The 21,769-nt window shown below is 38.8% G+C and overlaps 2 long non-coding RNA genes across 5 annotated transcripts in view; both read left to right on the forward strand.

Annotated features, from left to right (window-relative positions):
• The first annotated feature begins 60 nt into the window (after window positions 1–60).
• Window positions 61–5,765, forward strand: LOC139999384 (uncharacterized). The gene is made up of 4 exons (XR_011804815.1): window positions 61–926; window positions 4,230–4,292; window positions 4,837–4,954; window positions 5,136–5,765. It is a non-coding gene; the product is annotated as an uncharacterized lncRNA (long non-coding RNA).
• A 13,014-nt stretch (window positions 5,766–18,779) lies between these two features.
• The window catches only part of LOC139999387 (uncharacterized), a 37,788-nt gene continuing 34,798 nt past the window's right edge, over window positions 18,780–21,769 (forward strand). For all 4 annotated transcript variants that reach the window (XR_011804824.1, XR_011804822.1, XR_011804823.1 and 1 more), the window contains exon 1: window positions 18,780–19,277. This is a non-coding gene — a long non-coding RNA (uncharacterized lncRNA). The remainder of the gene's footprint in view (window positions 19,278–21,769) is intronic.

Genomic DNA, 21,769 nt, shown 5'->3' on the forward strand with positions numbered 1-21,769 from the left:
CAGCTACATAGAGACGCGTGTCCTCCGATGTATCTTCGCATACCGAGCCGGTAGCAAAGTCACTTACAACTCAAAATAGAGACAAAACAAGCCTCTACGAATCGAGACAGAATAAGCCTTAAGGTGATGGCTTAACCCCTCGCTCTACTCTAAAAGAGTTAATGGGGTTGCATGTGTATCTGCCCAGACCGATCCAGTGGGAACACCACCCACGGCACCAGACACCCAGAGCGCTGCCCCCCGGCTGCAACTGCGCATGCGCGGCCACCGCCCACGGCCATGAGGGTGTGTGTGTGGGGGGGTGGAGGCTCCCAGTGCGCATGCGCCTGGCAGCCCCGCTCGGTGCGCACGCAGAGGGCAGTGGGGCGGGGCGGGGCGGTTCCAGACCCGGGGGTTGCGGGTTCGAGTCCCGGGGCGGACACGTTTCTTCGCCGTGACACCCCGTTATTGCCATAACTAATACCGGGGCCCAAAGAGGCAGAAATACAGCTGCAGCCATCCCATCCGTGTGTGGTTAGGTAGCAATACCTGGGAACAAATCATGTCTAACCTGCGGTGTGATGTTGCTCACGGAGGCTGGTTTTCCATTATATGTTATCACGGTTACCTCTGTCTGCACCGGTTAACGCGAAAACGCCCAGCAATGTTTCTCAGGCGCTCAAATTTTGCTCGAATTTTGCAAATTTTAGCTGACAGAGCTGCAGCTCGCGAACCGCTGCCTCTGGGGGGCGGCAGTGTTTTAGAGATGAAACTGAAGTGTTTTTTGGTGGTGGTTCCTTCCCCCTCCGTCCTGCAAGATGGCATGGCAGAGAAATTATTTTCTGGTTTCTCATGTAGGTCCTCGTGTAGTCCTTCTTATAAGCTGCCTATATGGACTAGTCTATAAAGTATTTCTGCTAGAAACATGAGGAATATGTGACTGCAACGTGAGTATCCAAATGAGGTAACTCCATGCAAAAAAAGGGGATGTTAACTCCCTGTATAATCAGCTAATTAAGAGGCTGGCTGTTTCAATATATGCATAATATAGTGGACAGTAAGGCTATCCAGAATTTATTTCTTGGCTCTTAAGGCATCTGGAAAGTTGAATTTGTGAAATCAGATCTTAAATTTCAGCATGAACAGACGAACAGTTCAAACAAACAAAAAAGCAAAAAACAAAATGTGATCTTAAAGTCAGAAGTTTAACCATGAAACTTCTCTAGAAGTCTGTACTGATGTAACTGTTAATAAGCACTGTAAAAAATACTGTTATTTTTGACTGGTCAGTATACTTCTAAGGACCTGGCTGACATCATGAAGAATACACATAAGTACATTCAAATTTTTGTATTTTTAAGCATTATAGGTTTCACCCATTTTATATGCATGCATGTATATGTGTATGTACATGAATGATCATTGTGGTGTCAGAAAAAACTCAGTGTTTATAAAGTTTTTCTAATGAATAGCAGAATCCATGCCAAGTGTACAAATGCTGCACATTCTCTTCTGCAAGGAGTTTTATAAATCCCCAAAAGCTGTAGGTTAGTGTAAGGTTTGAACAGTGCAGTTCATATAGTGGGCTCTTTCATAGTAGTTTTAGGAAACTACTGTTCTCAAGATAGATATGAATGCTTAGCAGTTTTATTGCTTCAGGTGTTCCGTTTCAAATGAAAATTAGTAATAAACCTAAAGGGAATAGATTGTGGGAGCGTTAAAGTTTATAGTTTAGGTAATTGCTAAGGTGTGTGAATTAGTAAAAAAAAAAAAAAAAAAAAGTAATTGCTGTATGTATAAAGAGCCCACAGTGGTGGCTCTATGTTACCTACATGTTTATATCTGGAATTTTAGATCAGCATTTGGCACTTGTCAAGGAAGTGTTTAGTCACTTCATGAGCCTTAGTTGGTGGTCAGACAGCTCCGTTTGCATTGGAGTTGAGGCTTGTCTGATACGTGTGAGGTCTAGCTGGGGTCTATTCCCCCATCGTAGCTGAAAACAGCCTCCAAAAGGCTGTAAAGCAGGGTAGTGGATATTTTTAGAGTGGATAACATGGGAACCTTTCAGCTTTAATTCAGTGATACAGAATATTTAACACTTAAGTCTTTCCTAAAATACTTACTAATTCAGCTTTTCAGATTCTTTTATTTGTTAAAAACTATAGGGCTTGCAAAGCACACCATTATTTTAATGCTCATGTTGAGCAGTATGTAAAGCTTAGTGCTCGTGCAGTACATTAGTGAGGTTTCTTTCCACACATGCAGGCTTCTCAGCTCTGCCTCATCGTGGTGGTACTGCTCTCATTAGTAGGGATAAACATAAAGTCTGAAAGGTTGGCTCGTTTGCTAAGCTAGTTAAGTTTCTTATGTTTGGTGAGAGACTTCCAACAAGTTCTATACACGGTAGTGTGTTTTTTAGACATTAAACATTTAACATTAAAGGCAGGTAACAGCCCCTTCCTGCAGACTGAGTGGTGCTAACTTAAGGTGTGTGGCAGTCAGAGGTGGGTACAAGTTGATGCCATGTGGTAAAATTGTATACATGTATATGCCATTGGCAGTTCTTCTGACTGGTTACTAAGGTTCTGTAAGCCAAATTCTATAATCATCAATCATCTGTTGTTTGCAAATGTCTTAAGGAGGGCAGTCATTTTTCTTTGTCATTGTGATAACTGCTTAGTTTTCAAAAAAGGAAGGAAAGACAGAGAGCTTTATTATTATTATTATTATTATTATTATTATTTGAATTTGAATTGCTGTCCAGCCAGAGACATGGGTGCAGAGGGAGTTTGTCTGTCAGATGCCATTTAGAGAGCTCTGGTACATAAATTAGAGTGGAGAGATCAGAATGAGCCTCGATACTACTTCATTTATTTGATCACAGTGTGGGGAGAATTGAGACTTTGAAGCCAGTTTCTATGTGTTCAGATGGAGAATAAAACCATGAGAAGAAAAAGAGTAGAGCTCTCTCCTGGGCATAGAAAACTGGCAGGCTGTGACAAAGCGAGAGCTCTCAAAACCTTCCTATCAAACCTCAAACTTGGACCTGTCATTTTCTGGATGGCCAGTTTCCTGCCAGCCCACCTATTAGGTCATTAGAGATTGGAGGTATGTCCCTTCTAGGCCCTGGGTAGACTACCAGAGGGGCAGTGTCTAGCATCAAATGAACCTAGCTGCTCATTTTTGAAGTAGTAAGGACCTAGTGTCAGAAACTGGTTTTGTTATTTGAGCCAGGTTCTACTGACTGCATATGATTGACTCCAAGCCTGGACAGATATTCTCTCCACTTGAATACGTCTTTTACCAGAGCATAACAATCAATTAACAATCAATTAACAATCGACCTCATCGCAGTCTACAACTTCCTAGTAAGGGGGTGTCGAGAGGAAGGAGACCTTTTCTCCATTAACACCAGCAACAGGACCCGCGGGAACGGGGTTAAGCTGAGGCAGGGGAAGTTTAGGCTTGACATCAGGAGGGGGTTCTTCACAGAGAGGGTGGTTGCACACTGGAACAGGCTCCCCAGGGAAGTGGTCACTGCACCGAGCCTGATTGAATTTAAGAAGAGATTGGACTGTGCACTTAGTCACATGGTCTGAACTTTTGGGTAGACCTGTGCGGTGTCAAGAGTTGGACTTGATGATCCTTAAGGGTCCCTTCCAACTCAGGATATTCTATGATTCTATGAATTTACGCTGACATACTTCTCAATTTTTATGTTTTTCCACCTGTAGATTGCATCTCACTGTAGGTTGCATTTTAGTCTCCTAATTTATTCCCTGATTTTTATTTTTATTTTTGTACCACCTCATTAGTGAATGTAGAAGAAAATGCATACTAGCTGGGCTGCATCCGGAAGTGCAAACCAAAGTGCTATAGATAGCATGAATGTAGGAAAAACACACTTCATTGTCTTAATGAAGAAAAATAAGCTTTAAACTGACTTTAAATATGTCATAAGACTTCATGGTATTAGAAAACATGCTAAAACAGGCTGAAAAAACTATTATGAATCTCTCGTTTTCCAATACATTCTTAGACCAAATCCTTTGAGATTCAGAGCTATTGTCCTCACTTTAATGTGACCTTCTTTAATGCAACCTTATAATACCTTGAATATACATCTCTATGAGCCTGTGATAATATTAAACAATCATAAAGTCAATTGTTTTATAACTATTACATTATGAATTCTTTGTGTTTGTGGTACACTGAAAATTTGTTCATTGATCTTTTGCTTAATTCTACAGATACTTTTCTTACTACAGCCTGCATACAGAATGTTCTTTAAATGAGCACAGAATGTGCTTCAGGTAATTTAAAGGCTTCCTGGCTATCTTAAAAATTATATTGATTTTCACCTTGAATATTCACCTGTCCTTTATTTTTAGAGATATACAGGGAATGTGGGAGGGGAAGTGCGCCTTTTCCCCTTTTTTTTTTTGTCACTCAGCACAAGGACAGTTATTGCCCAGCAATAACAGTATGTTCCATTTAGAGTCCAAAGCACTAATATCATTACTTTTTCTCTAGCTTTGATGTAAAAAAGATCCTGATTGTGGTTACAGAATCATAATCCTTCAGTATTTATTTTGAGGAGCTGTGAAGCCAACTTTTAACTGCCTTTGTATTCTACAGCTTTTTGTTTACAGCCTTTCTTCCTCTCTTTTTTCAATCTTATTTTTAGAAAAAATATAATAATGTTGCTGATAAGAGAAATGTAGCAGTCTTTCAGGCAAGTAAGAATAACCAGTATTAAACAAAAGGTAGAAAATCAGAAAACTATTGGCTAAAAGCTGCTATCTTGAAATGAGACTTGTTTGTTTTCAATAAGTAATTTTCTTATTTCTCTTCAAGAATGAAAGATTCTCAGTGAAAGCTAGTAGTTAAAATTAATATCCACTTGATGTGAAAATGGAACAAACATCAGAAGGACCAAGCATTTTGCTTGGCTAAAGAAACTGCAGTTCTCAAGGTAGGATAATAATTCTAAGTGAAAAATTTTCGTTTTTAAATACTTTTAATATTTCACTTTTAGAATTTGCATTTGCTTTCAAAAAGCAAATGTGGTTGGATTAGAAGGGTGTAAACTTGTACGTTCTCGTTTATTTTTAAAAGTGTTAACTTAGGATTTTTTTATTTTTATTTTTGAACAGAGGAGGAATTTATCTACGTTGGGAATTTGTTAATAGATAATTGATGTATACAATGGATATGCATATACCATTTGGATTTTTTTTCTACTGTAGCTTCACGCAATTTTTGGCATTGTAATCTTTCAAGATGTCAATGCTTCTTTATACATTTCATGCGCTTATATGTAAAGTATGTTTAAATAAGCCACTGTTTTCAGTAGATCCTGCTTTTTCAGTGAAACTCGCGTTTTGAATATTGTGGTTGTCAGAATTCTGAAGCAGCAATGCAATAAAAGAAGTTGTATAAGATCTTTTATATACAGAAACCTAGATGTACACTTTGCATATATGTACAAGTGCTTTTCTCTGGTTACAGTGTTTGCAGTCTAGTGCTAGTAATCTTTACTATGAAAGGACTTTCTATTTTTAATCCTTTAGATAATTTTTCTTTATAAAGAAATATAATTAAAAGTGACTTTATTGCGAACAGTTTTGAAGTGCTGAAATTACACATGCTGCCTATTTTTCAAAGCCTGTTACTGCTAATGAGTTTTTTATCATTATTCTGCAAAGAATGGTGATGTTATGAATTGGTATGTTATATTGTCAACAAGCATTGTTTTTGAAGAAAAGGTTTGAAGATATTCAAAACTATCACTGTTGCAACAAATCTATTGCTTTCTTTTAAATAGTTGCGCCATCCATTACAGTCCTTTGAATTCTGACAGTAATTCAGGCAAACAGGAGGAACCAAAGACCAGATGATGCTTGTGTAGCAGGCATTTTTCTGTTCATTGCCAAGTGCACAGTTCACTGTTCGGTCACCTGTGTCGGCTGGTTTAGTGCCTTTAATGCAGTTCTCTGCATGCTCCCTATTCTATAAAGCTTACTTGGGGACTTCAGACATGGCCTGTCTTATTATTCCCTAAGGAAGGGTAAGGCCTTTACTGTCCAGCTGGAAGGATCACTAATTAGAGCCCTTGCTTTGGCACAGAGTGTGTCAAGCCTGCAAGCCTTCCTGCTGGGATCAATGGCATTCATGTTTGCTTTCATGAATGCACAATGGACAGGGATCTTGGCAAAGAACTGCCTATTTAGCTTGTGCTGAGAAGCTGAGTCTTCACAACATTTTAAAGTAATTGTAGAGGTAGAAAGGGAGCTATAAGAATACACCCTTATTATTCTGCTCAAAAAAAAAAAAAAAAAAAAAAAGAAGAAAAGTATTCTCTCTAACGAGAATCCAATCCGCAGTCAAAACTCAGCATATATTTTTGCCCACGTAATGCTCGTAAAGAAATTTAGAGTCATTACTCCTCTATGCTTGCAACTTTCTGAGAATTTAGGATACATTTGTATTTTAACCATCTATAAAAATTTAAAACTTACCTTGCAGTAAATGCAAACTCTGTAAGCAATATGATTAATTCAGACTATGTGTGAGGTGTTGCCATTAATAAATAATGGTTATTGGCAGGGCAAATGCTTCATTTAATTCTTTCTTTTTTTCCTCTTTCCCTTTAGAGACAGGTATGTTTCTGCAAAGGGGGTAAGATTTTTAAAATGAGCTTGTTTTGGCATGTATTTTTCATGGAAATACAGACTTGGGTCTGTATTCTGGAGTGTCTCTTCAGGGGTCACCCAAATACACCATGAATATTATTTACCAGTAAAACAGCTTGACCGTGGCAACTGCCAGGTGCCCACCTAGCCTCCTCCAGCCTCCCACACCCTGTCCTTGACAGGGCAGGGTGGAAAAGCTCCTAACCTGTGATAAGAACATGGAAATCACCAATTACCATCATGGCCAAAAAACCCTTGACTGGGGACATCCAAGTGCCGTAGCAGGTCACCAACCAGTTCTTCGTGGATGGTGAGGGCCACATCCTGCTCCCCGTCCCCTTCCACCAGTTCTGAGTACTGGGTATCCAGAGAGCAACCAGTTTTGCCGCTAAAGACTGAGGCAAAGAAGGCATTGAGCACCTCCGCCTTTTCCTCATCTCTTGTAAGTTTCCCCCTGCATCCAGTAAAGGATGGAGATTCTTCCTAGTCCTCCTTTTGGTGTTGATGTATTTATAAAAGCGTTTTTTGTTATCTTTAACAGCAGTAGCCAGATTGAGCTCCAGATGAGCTTTGGCCTTCCTAATCTTGTCCCTGCACAGCCTCGCTACATCCTTATAGTCCTCCTTAGTGGCCTGCCCAATTTTCCAAAGATTATAAACCCTCTTTTTTTCCTAAGCTCAAGCCACAATTCTCTGTTGAGCCAGGCTGGTCTTCTTCCCCGCTGGCTCATCTTTGGGCGCATGGGAATAGACCGCTCCTGCGCCATTAGGATTTGCCTCTTAAAGAGCGCCCAGCCTTTCTGGACCCCTCTGCCCTTCAGAACCGCCTCCCATGGGACTCCACCAACTAGTGTCCTGAGCAGCCCAAAGTCAGCCCTCCGAAAGTCCAATACAGTGGTTTTACTGGTTCCCTTCCTGGCCCCGCCAAGAATAGTGAACTCCACCATTTCGTGGTCACTCTGCCCAAGACTGTTCCCGACAATCACATCCTCCACCAGTCCTTCTCTGTTTGTGAAGAGAAGGTCTAGCAGGGCACCACCCCTGGTAGGTTCACTAATCAGCTGCGTCAGGAAGCTATCTTCCACTTTCTCCAGAAACCTCCTAGACTGCTTCCTCTGGGCTGTGTTGTGCTTCCAGGATATGTCAGGGAAGTTGAAGTCCCCCACGAGTACAAGCGCCGACGATTTCGCAACTTCTGTCAGCTGCCTGTAGAACTCCTCATCCGTCTCCTCATCCTGGTTCGGCGGTCTATAGCAGACCCCGACCAGGACACTAGCCTTGTTGTCCCTGCCGATCCTAACCCAAAGGGACTCGATCTTGTCATTCCTAGCCTCGAGTTCTACAACATCGAAAGACTCTCTAATATAGAGAGCCACACCACCACCCCTTCTGTGCTGCCTGTCCCTTCTGAAGAGCCTATAGCCAGGCATCACAGCACTCCAGTCATGAGACTGGTCCCACCACGTTTCCGTGATGGCAACCAAGTCGTAGCCTGCCCGCTGCACGATGGCTTCCAGCTCCTCCTGTTTGTTACCCATGCTGCGTGCATTGGTGTAGATGCACTTCAGCTGGGCCTTTACCTTATCCTCCGGCCTTGCCATTGCTCCCCCTGGCACAGCCCCAACAGTCCTTGCTTCAGCCCCATCCCCCTTCTTACCTAGTTTAAAGCCCTATCAATGAGCCCCGCCAGCTCCTGGCCCAGGATCCTTTTTCCCCTAAAGGATAGGGACCCGTCTACGGCCATCAGACCAGGTGCTGAGTAAACTGCCCCATGGTCAAAAAACCCAAGATTTCTGCGTAGGCACCAGCCCCGGAGCCATGTGTTTAACAGGTGGGCTTTCCTTGTCCTCTCCGTACCCCTCCCTGTCAACGTAGGGATGGACGAAAATACTACCTGCACTCCTGCTCCGTCCACTAACCGTCCCAGCCCCCTAAAGTCTCTTTTGATAGCCTTCAGGCTTCTGTCATCAATGTCATCACTGCCCACCTGGACTATCAGGAGAGGATAACAATCAGAGGGGCGTACCAGGTTGGGGAGCTTCCTGGCAGCGTCCCTGACCCCGGCCCCAGGGAGGCAGCAGACTTCCCTACGGGTAGGGTCAGGCCGACAAATAGGGCCCTCTGTCCCCCTAAGGATAGAGTCTCCCACGACAATCACCCTTCTTTCTTTCTTGGTGGAGGCAGTCCTGATGCGTAGAGTCGACCTCCTCGCCCTAGGCATCCTCCTGGGAACACTTTCTATCTCTTCCTCAGTTGCTGGTCTCTCAATCTCCAGGGCCTCAAACCTGTTTTGTAAGGGCACCTGGGAAGGTGGGGCCGGAAGGGGAGGGCATCGCCTGCCATGTCGCGCAGGGACCTGTCTCCACTCCTCCTCAACTCCCAGATCCCCTCCCTCTGCCCGACGGCGACAGGGCAGGGGGTCCACCCCCATCTGGGGTGTCTCACCCCGGTACCTCTCCTTGAGGCCCTGCAGGGAGTTGCTCCAGGAGTCTATCTCCCGCTCACATTCCCTGATGGCCCTCAGCCTCTCCACCTCCTCCTTGAGCTCCGCCACCATGCGGATCAGGTCATCCACTTGCTCACATCTCACGCACGCAGTGTCTCTGCCTCCCGCCGACGGCAGCAGCAGGCTCTGACACTCCCTGCATCCGGTGACCTGAACCGCTGCATTCTTTAACGGGCAGTCGGTCTGGGTGTGTACCGACCTCCTGCAGAGCGCTCCGTGCCTTGTGGAGACCATTATCGCCTAGCTAAAGACCGTCGTTAAGAGGCGTTCGTGTGGGCGGGGGTTGCTCTCCTCCCTTCCTGCTCGCCCTGCCTGCGCGACCTGTTTGATTTCACAGTGGAGAAGATTTTAAAAATGACTAATCTAAGAAGAACAAAAGGCAGGCTGCAGCAGGGAAAAGGTAAAGTTGCTTTTGTACTTTGCAAGATGTGGTAAAGTATCAGCCTTTTAAGGCCAATAATAATTCAATTCTCTGATTAAAAAATGAAAGACGTGAGAGGAAATATGTGAATGAAAGGATTATGGATAATGTTGAGTTCTGCTGTGCTTCTGTTTTTAAAAGGCAACCAAAGTGCAATATCTTGTTACATTTCATGTGTGCTGGAAATGAAACAATACATTCTGGGATAGCTCAAGTTTCATATGAGAGAGAGATTTTTAATTTTAATTTTTATTATTATTATATATTTTTTGAGATAAAGGGGCTACATGAAACATTGTCAGGTTGTCAGGACTTGCATTTTAAAACAGAAGTGCATCAAGATTCTGTTCTGGGTCTTCTATGTTTTCTCTGAACTGTGAAGCGATAGACTAAGCAGTTCTCTTAATGCAGTAAAATTTAGTTTTGCATTGCATTTTGTGGATGCAAATGTAGTACTTTAGCACTGGCAGGTAATTGGTGAAAGAGACAGCTGCTGTCTTTCTCCTAACTTTGCTCTCCAATTTAAAATGCACTAGGTGAGTGGGTGAGTCATTTTTTTTTAAATAATTACTAACTTTTGACTCTGTTTTTAAAACCTTAAATATTCTCTCCTGTCTTTGGTAAGATTGTGGTTTTATTGTTGATATTGCTGATCATAGGACACCTGTGCTATTGCTACTATATATTTTTGCTCCACTGTGATGAAATTCTTGTTTGTACACGAAAGTAGCGTGTGAAGAGTTCCTCTTTCACTTGTGTGTGTGTTAGCTCCCTGTCAGATTTAACCCCCCCACCTTCCAAACCAGTAATTTGCCTTTCATGCCAAATGCTATGTGAAGTTACAGTGTTTGAGTGGTGATCACTCATGTGGGTAACATTGCCTGATTTTTCCTAATATGAGAAAATATCTGGATGCTATAATGTGCTGATTTTTAAAAGAGATACCAGAGAAGAGACCTTGTGCTCTGTATCTCTGTTGTGCTCTCATGCCATCATTGGGTGTGCACCCCTTCCCCCGTGTGCCCTCTGTTACGCACTCTCTTCATTTTACCTCTTGCTCACGTGCTGTCTCTCATTGTCTTGGCTCTTGCCTTTTCACTTGCTGTTCGTCAGTCTTCTGTATGCTCCTTTGTGTTCAGTCATGGGCACGTGCTCTCTTGCTCTGTCTTTCTCACACGTGCTTCTTCATGCTTAGTCTTGTGTGCTTGCCCAAGTCTTTTTCTTACACAGTCACATTGTCCCTCTTCATCTCTCATACCGTCTTGTGCTCTGGCTCACTCTACTTTATTGCTTCTTCCAAATTTCTCATTCACTTATACACTACGTACATCAGGTACGGAGGCATACACTACATCAGTTGTTTATTCTAAATAGTGGATATGTTGAACCCTTCTTTGTAACATGTTGCATGTTTTATGGCTAATCTGATGATCCATCAGTGAATGACAAACTGCTCCATTAATTGGATCATTAATACTAATCCAATATTAATGCTTGGTTTTGTTTACTTCCACTACTTTATTAATATTATTCTCATTTTGTTTTAGAAACTCCAAGTGGAAAATAAAAAATCAAGTATTAGAGAATTTAAGGTCTTTGGGATTTGCTAAATTCAGTTAAGAACTGATTTCATTATTAATTCCAATGTCCAATAAAAATTGAATCTCACTGGGCAGGGTTTAAAATTCTGGCAAGGGTATTATCCATACAACAGCCTAGTCTGTCAGTGGCTAAGCATGTTGCAGTGGAAAAACTGAAGTCATAGCTTCAGGTAGTACTGTAGTCCAGCAGAAGGAATTTAAAAAAAAATAAAAATTAGGACTGTAGGCCTACTGCTAGCTAATATTTATCGACCCTAGCCTTGGTTAAATGATGCAAACACTAAGCAAATGTTTTCAGTAATATGGTCTATCAGAATTCATTGGAACTTAGAACTGAAACGTAATTAAAGTCAAATATAAATTATTGAGAGCAAATAGTTTCAGGTTAAGGAGTTGAACAAAGATAAGCTAGTAACTACTTTCCTCCATGAGAAGGGATGATGTATGAAGAAATTACATATTTCCATTAACTTTTTGTGTGTTGCCTGCAGTCTGCTTTGGAGAACATACCAGTTCCTCAACCTGAACTTATATATCAAATTCCAGGTGTCAAACCAACAAGTAGATGTGTCAAAATGTTTGATTCCTGGGTTCTCAGTTAGAGGTTCTGAACCCTCTACAAAGAAAAATGGGCAGAAATAAATGGGTCATCTTGAAGTTGGGGACTAATAATGATGGAGAAGAAAAAGAAATTTAAGTAAGCAGAAAATGTGACAAAAAGAAGTGGCTATCTCTGAGAGAAAAACAAAACAAAACAAACAAAAAAAAAACAGGAATCTGTAGGTGCTGCTAAAAGACTTCATGTAGACCTTCACTCAGCTTGATGCAGAAAGTGGGCTTGTCCTACACATGTATGGAAGACTGGTGACACTGACTGTGTAGCTTTGTGTCAAGGAAGCTGCAGCATAGTCCTGACTGTACGTGATCGTCTCTAGCACAGAACACAATTATCAGATTCAGTTCAAAGAGAAATTCCAGACTTTGGTCAAACATACATTGAAGGTCAGCTTATGATTTTTTAATTATGTATTTTGTTTCCTAGAGATCATTATCATTATAGATGAAATGGCAAAAATTTTTATCAGTTTACTGAAAGCACAAGTAATACAGTTGTAGAGGCTAGTAATAACGTGAAAGAATGCAAAATTATTACACAAGTTTATATTTCAAAGAATCATTCCTGATTCTGTTTCTTATACAGGAATATCAAAGAATGGCATTCATTCAATTGAAATGAGAGTGCACTATAGCAGTTTCCAAATATTAAGATTGCTGGAGGGAACTCCTGTAACAATAAGTATATATCTTCCAACATACTTAGGTATGCACAGCAGAAACCGATGCCATTTACAACAAAGTGTATTGGTTCTTTTCTTTGTAATCGTCTGTCACTTCTTGTCTGGTAGTAACATGCATTATTCATTGATAATAATTTATATTTGTTATAGTTTTTGAATTTTATAGAGGTTTTCCTCATTATTGAAACATTATGTACACAGATTTTGTTAAACTTGGAACTTAGAAAATGGAAAGAAGTGGTTTCAAGTAGAGTATTTGGAAGATCATAAGAATGTGGATGAAGAACTTCATGCTTCTTGTCATCTTAAATGAATTTTATTATTTAAGTTCCTCTTTGGCTGTATATAATTGCTTTATAAATATTAAAGTGTCTAATAATCACTAATATTGAAACTGTGAAGGTTTACAGATATCTTCAAGGCAAAAATGGCAGGGAGAGTAACATTTTTAGCTAGACCAATACAGTTAAAAAAAAAAAACAGGCAAACTTTTGGATATGAAGCCATTTTCTGGCACCTACGCAAAAAGACACTTAAATAAGGCATGAAATAAATTCTCTTATGTTCCTGCAAGATTGAGAACTGTTGCAAAACTTTCATAACGAGTTATAATGTAGTTCAGAAACATCTGTCAGTGCTGTTGGTCTAAATTTCTTGATACTTTTAACATCCATTAATAACTTTTTTTCCATTTAATAACTTTTTTTTTCTCTCTAGATTTATAGTTTAAAGAAAAAAAATAGCCTATCACACAGAAATAGTTTCCTATTAAAACTTTATTAACAATATATCTTCTTATTAACACTCTTATTTAAAGAAAAGCAGACACTATATATATATATGTTTATATATATGTTTTTATATATATATATATATATATATATATATAAACAGTAATGACAAAAGAGCCTCACAACATTTACATCCATATCTTTGTTTTTTTCTTCTTCCTCTTCTTCTGAATGTTTGTGTAGAGTCTGCTTCCAAAGAAAAAATGTTGATGGCTTTATTTCCTCTTTCACATAAAAGGAATATTTAATGCAAGAGGCTATCACTGAAAATTGCAGGTTCTGACCATCTCCTAAATTCCTGGTTTTATGCGTGTCTGAGTATTAAAAAGAGTAGCCACTGGGTGGCTGCTGTGGTTGAGAGAATAATGAAATTCTTTGTAATGGTTATAGCATGACATTCTCTTTCAGAGTAAAGAGTGCTGTAGTGGATGAAGATCTTCATTTTCTTCTGTTATGGATTGTCCTATCATATAAAAGAATGCGTTTTATGTGATATAAAAGTATCTTTAAAAATGTATTGGAACTCTGAGAACCCACTTGCAAGAATCTAAATGATTTTCACTTCATTCTTGAACACGGCTAAGTGCTTTAGTTGTTATTACTGAATATGATTTCATCCTGTAATTAAGTAATTCAGTGTGAGGCTAATAAAAGTTGTGTTTTGCAATTTGTGCATAAGAACAACAGAAAATATCATGAGAATCACCTTGACTAATTTTAAATTAATGAAATAACATTATCTTTAATGCTTTCCTGAAAGCAATTTGCAAATTATGTTAAAAAAAACAAACAAACAAACAAAAACATAATGGGAAAGAGTAGTTTGGGGGTTAAATAGTAATTAGTAAGATTAGAATAGTAAGACGGAAATAAAGGATCAGTGCCTTAAAAGATGTCAGGGTAAAAACTTCCATTCTCTAGAAGGACATTCTTTCACTTAAAAAGAAAATTTTGGGTGTCTAGTATGGAGGGGGACAGTAAGCTGGTAACAATGTCACTACTAGCAAAGACTGGTACTTGGAACAAATGACAATTATTTGCTGTAACGAGTAATTGCCCAAGATTAGGAAAGGTGCTGGGGCTATATGGGTGAAATTATTTTAATCCCCTTAATAAATAAATAAATAAATAAAAGTTAAAAAAGAAACAAAAATCACTTCAAGATTCATTTAGAATACCTGACTACAAGGTAACATTCAACGAAATCAAGCTCTTCATGATGGATAGATTCCACTGCAATAGTGTAATCTTCAAATTGAGAGTGGAAAAATAGTAAAAGAAAGTGTCAAAAATGAGACTTCGGAAGAAGTAATGAATTCTTTTAAACTAACTTAGTACTTAAGAAGAATTAAAAAAAGAAAATGGCAAATGTAGTAAAAATAGCAAAAGAGTAATAGGAGAAGTGGCAAGGGAAAAAGGAAGATATAAATACTGATAATAGGGATAACCAGATATGTAACTCCATTGAAGAATGGATTTGATTATTAATTAGTTGTGGTTAGCATGCCACTATAGAGGTGTTCGTGTGGAATGGGGGAAGTCTCATAGACATAGGAACATATGTCTAGACATAGGAACTTGATCTGCTTGAACCCCAGCTCTATAGGTTAACTAACGAAAGTAATTACAAAAATTAAGATGATGTTCAGAGAAAATAGAAAGGAAGCTAAGATGTGTGGTCAATAACATTGTTTCTTGAGTCAGTGAAGTCTGGAAGAGATACTAAGGAATTTCTGATGAGGTAGTTTTTGGAAACTGTAGATCTCTCTAACAGTATTAAAGGGAAAAAAGTAGATAGGAGTGTTCACTCTAGTCATATATGACATTTTAGCTTTCTAAATATGGATTATGGGGAAAAAAATGGTAGTAATAATCCAAGAGCCTAGGTACTGACATTCAACCAGTATCTTCATTGATTTCTTTGCCATGACAAATCTGATATTGAGGATTAAGAAAAATTTTAGGAAAAAACAAAAGAACTTTAGATCCTATGATTCTTCATTGATTTGCTTTAACTTAAATGGGTAAACAGGAAGAGATCTTTAATGCCCTTGGTTTTTAAAGGGCAAACTCAGAGAAATTAAATATTTACAAATACAACACTGAGGAGCCCAAATACTCAAAAGTGAGACATAAATTCAACATGAAAATTTGTTTTTGTTCCCAGAAATGTAGGTTGAAAGAGGGCCTGCAGCTGTCTGAAGAGTACTGACTTCCAAAAGGGTAGTAAGGAAAGAGGATGTGAGAATCCCAGAATCATAGAATGGTTTGGTTTGGAAGGTACCTTAAAGATAATTGAGTTCCAAGCCCCCTGACAAGGGCAGGGACACCTCCCTGGTGCCCAAGGACCAGGTTGCCCAAGGACCCATCCAGCCTGGCCTTGAATACTTCCAGGGGTGGGGAAGTGTTCCACATCTTCTCTGTGGGTAAGTGCATCCACAGCTTCTCTGGGCAACCTGTTGCTGTACCTCTCCACCCTCAGAGCAAATAATTTCTTCTTTATATCTAAACTAAGCCTCCCCTCTTTAGGTTACTCCTTGCCTGTAAAGCAATTCCGTGTTTCTCTTAGATAAACATTATTTTACCTAAAGTTACTTAGTAATGCACCAGGAATTTATTCAAAATAGTATATTGCTTTTTGTGTGTACTAATATTTCTAAATAATTTAAAATTTATGTACTTCCTTGCAGTAAACTTACGTTTTGTCTTCTAATCTTTTCTAAATGAAACATATTTGGTAAGGTGTCACTCTCAGCTCTGTTTCCAAGCAAGTGTTGGAAATAGGTGGAGAATTCATTCAAAATTTTAGTAAACTGCACCAATTTTGTGATTCTGGAGATGAATGAGGTTAACATTATTTAAGAGAGAACATGGTGAAAGCAGTATTGGACCATTTGCATGGAATTGCTGAAGTGCCTAAATTCTCCATACAGATAAGAATGTTTGAAATTGAATGGTTTTCACACATGCCAAATAGTGTATGCATGACTTCCCTGCTTAAATGCTTTATGCTTCCTGAAATTTGGTGACTTGTTGCCTCTTCAGGTGTAGGTAGAATATGTGTTGTTCTAAGACATTAGAAAACAAGAAGAGAAATTATTTTTGTTGCCCTTATTTCCTTTGTTGGGGAAAGGGGCATAGGTCAGTAAGATTCTGAACAACTGAAATGTTAAAGCTTGTGGGCGTTGCAAAAAAATGACTACATATATAAGTCTTTGCAACTGTTTGGAGCTGCTTTTATGAAAATGGTAATATACAATGAGAAGTAGTCCATGGAAACTAGTGCCTAGAACAAAAAGCCAATGTATTTTTTCTTTATTATATAATGTTCAATTATATGTGCCTGATAGCCATCCTGTGCAAAGAACATATCAAGAGCTTTAAACAAAATCTGATTATAGTTATATTCAAAGCTATTAGAATTGATTTCAGAAAAGCTCTCCATAACATTTACAGAGCCATTTGCAATTCTGGCTATAGCGGTGGGGGGGGCGAGGGGACAAAGAGATTGTGGTCTCCTAGAGTACACAAACCTTTACAAAATCTTTTCTTACTCTTTGCTCCTATGAATCTCTGTGGTCAGTAATTCTGAGAAATTCCTTTGTTACTATTAAGATGGCCAATCCTTTCAGTTCTCTGAAGTACACTTGTCTAAAGCTAAACCCATAAGTATAGACTATGTTAGAGGGAGGACTGCCATTTGTCTGGAAAATAGGAATTAAACCTGTGTTATCCTCATTGCGTTCTGTTAGGGTTTCTAGAAAAGATAGAAACTGCAAACAATTCAGCTTGATTTCCATATCTGTGTGGACATACAACAGGTCAGGTGCTTGGTAATTCCTTATTTTGTAGCTCAACCGTGCATACGAGAGAAACTGACTTCTTACCAAGAGACACAAATGCATGATGTATCTAACTTCAAAACTGCTCACTCAGAATTAATTTGCTGTTTGCTAAGAAATGTGCAGATGCATATGGAGTTCTTTGTCTTTTTTTTTTCCTTTCAGTGCCATGAGCACTAGGTTAATTGAGGTGCTGGGTACTATCATTTAAATGTTAAAATTGCATTGTGGTTATCTTCTTCAACAAAGATATGTGCCTTGATGTAATAAACTTGGCATGATATTTAATTGTTTGTAATAAGTGTGGTAAAATCACGGTCATTCATATTTTACAAAATCACAGAATCATCTAGGTTGGAAGAGGACTCCAGTATCACCTATTCCAACCTCTGACCTAACACTAACAAGTCCTCCACTAAACCATATCACTAAGCTCTACATCTAAACGTCATTTAAAGATTTGTTACAGAAAATGTCCAGTGCCAATCCATTAAAAAAAAAAAAAGTAATAAAAAGGTGTGCTTGTATATATATGTAATTAATAGTGGAATTTTAATTTGCAAGTGTAATTATGCAAATACCCAAAATATATTTGAAGGCTTTAAACTTATGCTGGCTTCGTATTTTTATAGCAAACTTTAATCTGAAAATAGACACAGCTCACAGCCTGTTAATAAAAATATATCAGTAATATCAGTATTAATTTATCTTCAATCCATCCATGATTCTTTTTAATTTTATTGTCCACTTCCCATCCCACAGTTAGAAAGACATAGTCTAGAAATGAAAAATTGAAAACAAGTGGTCTGGAAATTAAAAGTTGTGCTTAGATTGATCATAGCAACTATTAAAGAAGTTTCCTATTATTGTTTTTAAGACGTTCATGAAAATTTTAACTTCCATGTTTAAGGTTTCCATGATTTGTCTACTGTAGCATGCAGTAGGCAAGCAAGCATATTGTCCTTATCATTCTGCTTTCTCCTGAATAGGCAGAAGGCACGGTACAAAAACATACCTGGTACAAAAGGCTTGACAAGCAGAGATAAAACAAGGCACTTACAAAGTTATAAGTTGAGAAAAGTGGTATTGCAGTAAACTGACTGCTCCACCTGATCCTCCTGTGCACATCGGATTACTTGCAAACTAGCTGGATGCAGACGTTCTGTGTCTGAAGAAACAGATTGTTCTACCATTCTCTGAATTTGTATTGACCATGTCTTTCATCTTCATTTTATGACGAGATCAGTTGACTGGACTTAAAAAGGTCTAGGAGCTAATGATTTACCTTGAAGGCTTTCCATCATAGCTGTTTTTTTCCTGGTGGCTACAGCCTGTTGCCTTTTTTTTTTTTTTTTTTTTTACTGCTTATAGTGAATTGAGCGTCCCGCCCTAGAAGTGAAGAATGGGAGATAGTTAGAGAAAGAATGAAGTGATAAACTGTTCCCTCCTTGTCACATTCATCCTGGTTTCCTAATAAGGGACTTTTTAAAATTGAGCCTTGCGCTACTGTGCATCAGGAAGAGATCTAAGCAACCAAGAGGTGACATACATAGAAGTTTGCTGTGGTAAGTGGAAAGTTTAAATTCGTGATTTAAACTTTCTGGCTCAGCTCTGGCCAGCAGCCAGAACCTTTTGGAGCTGGCCGGAGCTAGCTCTGCTCTGACATGAGGCAGCTGCTGGGCTCTGCTCACCCCTGCAGCCAAACCTTTACCATGTGTACCCAGTACACAAAGCTTGGCTGGAATGCTACAGTACAGTTCCAACAATTCATAGAATCACAGAATGGTTTGGATTGGAAGGGCCCTTAAAACCACCTGGTTCCACCCCTTCTGCCATGGGCAGGGACACCTCCCACCAGACCAGGTTGCTCAAAGTCCCATCCAGCCTGGCCTTGGGCACTGCCAGGGATGGGGCACCCACAGCTCCTCTGGGCAGCCTGTGCCACTGCCTCACCACCCTCATAGTGGGTGAAATTTGTTTAATGCACTTCTTCACAGATTTAGTCTTAATTTCTGACTCTGGGATTAAAGCTACAGCTGCCTAGAGGAGCCTGCTAAAAATTGATCAAGGGAACTGTCATCATCTTTCTTTTTCTCTTATGAAGTATGTATTTCTGTATGGACACCATTGGCACACAGAGATGAGGTAGGAATGGAGCACAGATGTGTTAAAACTTCAATTAAAAGCAAATTTCAAGCCTTAGGAGAGGTGATACTTTGGGATAGGGTGCGTGTGTTTTTCTTTCTTTGTTTTTCATGAAAAGCAGATAAAAACACTCATATCCTTATGGACAGTACTTAATAAGTTTATCTTTTTATTTGACGTGAGGGTATGGAACTGGATTTAAGTTTTTTTTTGACCCATACAAGTGACTGGAAATTTTGGTACAGTTGCCAGAGACAACATCTGATTTTTTCACTGGTCTCTATTGCAAATTATATTTCCATCAGAGTACTTTTCATGACGAATTGTTCATGAAAATGATTTCAGGAGGTAGAGCACCTGCTGAAGTCCTGCATTGCATATTAATGTAAAGGCGACAGGTCTTGCAATTCTTGTGTGATGTTCAACTCTGGCAACATGCAAACTGCTTTTTGTTAATGAATTGTGCTAAGTAATGCTTTACTCTTTTATGTATGTAATTATTAATATGTAAATTACCAATGCAGGTTGGCAGTTTGGCAGAGCAAGACCTTTTTATAGTTTGTCTTGTTTAGACTGAAGAAAATCAGAGGCAGTTATGGAAAAAAAAGGAAAATGGCTGAAATATATAGTTGCAATAGTTGTAAGCTGTGAGTAGGCATGAAACATTAGTTAAAATACATTAAATGTTTACTTAGTCAAATAGTGACTTCAGTCATGCAACAGAATGGTTCCCTGCTAGTTCAATAAATCTAATGAGGCAAAGCAGTACCTTTCCTGATGTTACTGGTTTACAGCCATTCAAAGGATACTACAGTGAGCAAATGGCTACTTCATTTCTTGATGCCAAGGACATTTAGCATAGCTAATGAGGGACCAAGACAAAAAAAGCTGTAAATTATTTTTGACGATTGGAGCTCCTGGATTAGTGAAAAACTAAGAGTTAAATCTCGGTGTCTGTTGCAGGAAATCTGTGCTTTTGGGTCTGTTCTTGTTTTAAATATTTATTGCCATATGAAATCAGGCTATGTCTAGCAAAAACATTGGAAGACTTGCAGAGAAGCAGGATCCAGAAAGATTAAAAATTTGGGCAAGTGCTTGGGTTATTGAAAGACCAAAGCAAATTTTGTCTGTAGACTTTCAGACTTTGGAAAGAGTTCAGTTACTTTTTGTTTGTGATTGCTATTTTCTGTCTCTTAATGAAATAAAATAGAAATCCATGTGTTCATATGAGATGTTAATTTGCATGTAATTATGAGAAATAATGATTCAGAACACTTCGAATCAAAAACAGTGATAGGATTCAAGTTTCCATAAAAATATCATCTTTAAGTGGTAGTTTTAATTCCAGGTTCTTTGCATTTCAATATGAAATATAAGACTTTACATCAGAGATTTTACATTACTTTACAAGCTATGTAACAAGTTGTAATAAAAACTTCCCATTTAAAAAAAAAAAAAAAGAAAGAAAAAAAAGAAAAAATAAAGATAACCAGCTGATGCATTGCCTGAGTACATATTTTCTCAGCCATTTGCCTCATTTTATGTACAGCTTAATATGTATTTTCTCTCTACTTTGTCTATAAATATATATTTTCATATCCATAAGAATATACTCATGTTCTTAGTAAATGAAGGCATGCTTTCAATAAATTGAATGTCCAGCTGGCTGAAGATTTAAACAGAAAAAGGATACAAGAAGATATTTGGTAGATAAACATGTTCTTGTTTAGTCTTTTTTGATACTGATTGTTTAGAACTCTGAGTGCTTGCTTATGCTAGCTTTGGGCTGTTCTTCAAAAAGTCAATCAGCACAGTCTAAATGGTGGCTTTGATCTTTGTTTTTATATTTGTTTTAAGAGACTAAAAGACACGAAATTTGTGATTACATGGTTTGTGAGATCATCCCCCCCTCCACACATTATCCACAGATGGTTTAAGGGGACTAAAGAAAGGCTGCCCGCCTGAGGTTTTGACATCTTCATTATAGTCCCAGCAGGCTACTTTATAAACATCAGCATTTTTGCAGTTGTTCTTGCAGGTGCTTAAAGGAGATTGTGGCCTTTCACCTAGCATAATCAGCTTCCTTTTATTTCACAACATTTACTATTCCTTTGCATAGCCTTATTGTTTTTACACAGTGCTCTTAAAGGAAAACTTAACGAATTATTCCAACACCTGCTTGCCACAAGGCAAACACTGATCTTCATGTTAGTCCTATGAGAGCTTACCACAGCCTCCCTAAGGCACATTTATCATGCAACTAGACGTCATCAGTCTCTGAAGGAATGTGATAGTGACTTGCTTACTTTCTTCACATCGTGTGTCATCTGCACTGTGCAAAATTTACATTTCTAAACTTTGTATTTTATAGTTCAGTAAATAATAAAACCAAATTTTACAGACTTTTGGCAGAATATTTCTTAGGTCCAAATCCTTACATTTTAAATCACCTAAATTATGCTTGCTGCATTTGTCTGTTGCTTTTATGCATA

The sequence above is a fragment of the Anas platyrhynchos genome, chromosome 24 (genome assembly GCF_047663525.1).
Source record: "Anas platyrhynchos isolate ZD024472 breed Pekin duck chromosome 24, IASCAAS_PekinDuck_T2T, whole genome shotgun sequence".
NCBI classification, from domain to species: Eukaryota; Metazoa; Chordata; class Aves; order Anseriformes; family Anatidae; genus Anas; species Anas platyrhynchos.